Raw genomic sequence first — 2,846 nt, 5'->3', positions numbered from 1 at the left:
TTCCCAGGCGGGGACTGCGTGCTCCGAGTGACAGGCGCGCGGCCGCTGGCGTCCACCCTCCTCAGCTGGCCAGCGCGCACTCCCCTCCCCCTCTTTTCGTGCTAGGGTAGAAGACATAGGGGCCGGTGTTACCTTCCCCAACCTTCCCCCAACCCTTTGCGCCCCCTGCCTTGACCTTGAGCACCTGTGCTGTGGGGGTGAGGAGAGGGGAGGGGCTCAGGAGCGCTCCTCACCCTTAGGGCTGTGCCGGTGTGTAGACCTAAAGCCCACAGTTGCCTCTTGTTTCTGGCGGAGAGAAGTTGGGAGAGATGGTGGGCAGAGGTTCCTAGGCACGCACCTACACGTGTGGCTTAGCGGTGTGCAAAAGCAGGTTTAGAGGGCGGATGTGGGGCTTGGGTCAGTACGAGATGGTGTGTGATGAGGACTCCTTTCAGCTTCCTTCTCACTCTAAGTCACACACACAGATAGATGTCTCCCCTATGAGGGATACCTTCCACTGGCTGGGACCAGATTCCTGTTTTTGGCGGATCTATAGGCAGACATCCACGTCCCTCACACTCATCTACCCAGACCTCTAGGAAATGTGGGGCAACCCATTGCAGGGACCTGGAGGCCAGAGTCAGCATTTGGGTGGGAGTGCCAGCACCCTCCGTTCTCTCACCTTCTGAGGATTGTGCAGGGGCGAAGGGAGGGACTCCTGAAACAATGTACAAGTCAAATCTCCTTGGGAGTGAGAGGCTGGAGGGTGCAGCCCTCGGGAGTTCTGAGTGCCTGCGTTCAAACCCAGCTGAGCCATTAGTTCTCCCCTTCCCCAGCTGCAGTGTTACCTTCTGTGAATTGGGGAATCAGCCGTTCTTATTACCTCAGGGGGCTGTTTGATCTTTGTAGAGCACTTCGTATGCTAAATGTAGTGACTAGTAGGAGAAGTGTCAATATTGATTTCATTTGTGGTCCAGTTTCCCAAAGAGCAGGGGAGGGGGGGCAAAGGGGGGTGAGGTGGCGATAGGATTGTTTGGGCAGGGGAAAGAACTGGGAGAGGGGTCTGTGAAGGTGACAGGAGTAAGAAAAGGGTGGAATATCCCTCTCCAAGTTTCCACCTGAGTCTGTAGGTCAAATTGTGCTGGCAGACAGACAAGGCCTCCTGGAGGAGGTGAAGTGTCTACACGAAGGCCCCAAATGGGTGGAATTGATTTGAGAGTTCTGGGACGGGGAAGGAGAAAACCTGGGTTTTTGAGGCTAGATAGAGGTGTGGGGAGTAAGTGTTAGAGGGTGTATTGGGGAGCTGTGATGGTGGTGGCAGGTGAGAGAGGAAGGTGGCAAGGGCACCCTCTGAGCTGAGCTGACAGGTCAGGGGCAGGGCTTACTGTGGACATATGGAGTGGCCACTATAGGGGCCTGGAGGCCAGAGTGAGAGTGGGGCTGCCAGTATATTTTACTATTCCCCTTGCCACACCTCTGGGCCAGATATGAAGCAGAGACCCCCTCCCTCAAGGCCTTACCTGGAGCAGATGGGGAGAATTTGTGGAAGGGGTTTAAGACTAGAGGTGTGTGTGTGTGTGTGTGTGTGTGTGTGTGTGTGTGTGTAGAAGTGACCATGGATAGGCCTGAGAGGATCTCTCTCATCAGGGGGAGGTGAGGGTATGAAGTAACAAAAGAGGTGAAGGCTAATATGCCTCCTCTGTCTACTGGAGAGCCCCCTAGTGGGTGTTTTCGTCCATGCGGAGGCTCAAACCTGAACACAAAGTTTGGAGGGCTGTGGGTGTGTGCATAGAGAGAGTGTGTGTGTGACTAGGTGAGTCAACTCGCACTCTGGGGATTCCTCAGGGTAGAGTTACTGTGAGAGACAGTGGGAAAGAGAAGGCAGTAAGGCCCACTTGGGGACACAGACATCTGGGCGAGTGAATCCTTCCCTCAGTCACACTGCAAACAGCCTCCAGGAGCAGGGAACATGTAGCTGCACCTCCCGGCGCATCTGGAAAGTAGGGGTAATAACAGCATCACCCTGGAAGGTTATTATGAAGACTAAATGGGTTAAGCCCTGTAAAGCACTGAGAACTGTGTCCAGCATATGGTGGCTGTTCAGTATATTTGTCTATTCATTCAACAAATATTTATTGAGCATTTACTATGTGCCAGGCATTATTCTTTCTAATAATGGTAATTATATTACCATTTTACATCTTAGCACATATCAGATTCTTTTTGTGGGATGAATTTATTGAGCACCTACTACCTGCCAGGTACCTTTTAAAACACTTTACTTATAGTTACTCATTTAATCCTCACAACAATACAATGAGGCACCACTCTGATGAGGAAACTGAGGCCCAGAAAGATTAAATCATTTGCCCAAGGTCACATGGCCACCAAGTGGCAGAGCCAGGATTTGACCCTAAGAGATGTGGCTACAGTCCCTAACTAGCACCGCCACTGTTTGGCCTTCCAAGGGGTTGAACAGGTTGGGTGGGGTCACTGTGAGAGTGGCAGCCTCGAGTGGGACCCACAAGGCAGGGTTCTCTGGAGCTGGGAGGGACTAGGGAGCGGGGGTGGGGAGGGGCAGTGTCAGCGAGCCTAGTCTGCATGCGTGCGGGGTTGTCGATGGGACGTTTGTGTGGGCACCTGTAGTGTCTCCGAGTCTCCCGGCACTGAAGACTGTGTGAGTGTAGATGTATGTGAGTATATGTGGGGTGTGGGAGTGGAGTGTGCGTAAGTCTACGTGGAAAGCGTGAGTGTGTGTGTGACTTTGTATGTAAATGGCCGTGTGTGAGTCCAGGTGTGAGTGTGAGTGTACGCCCGTGAGCCCAGGTGTGTGTATGAGTGAGCATGTGTGCGTGACCGCGCTGCCT

At 53.1% G+C, this 2,846-nt stretch overlaps 1 protein-coding gene across 4 annotated transcripts in view; it reads left to right on the top strand.

Moving 5' to 3' along the window:
• The window catches only part of DPF1 (D4, zinc and double PHD fingers family 1), a 22,449-nt gene that overhangs the window by 1,001 nt on the left and 18,602 nt on the right, over positions 1-2,846 (top strand). The gene's annotated exons all lie outside the window — the stretch shown is intronic.

The sequence above is a fragment of the Myotis davidii genome, unplaced genomic scaffold, assembly GCF_000327345.1.
Source record: "Myotis davidii unplaced genomic scaffold, ASM32734v1 scaffold166, whole genome shotgun sequence".
Taxonomy (NCBI): Eukaryota; Metazoa; Chordata; class Mammalia; order Chiroptera; family Vespertilionidae; genus Myotis; species Myotis davidii.
This window is presented reverse-complemented; position numbering and strand designations above follow the sequence as displayed.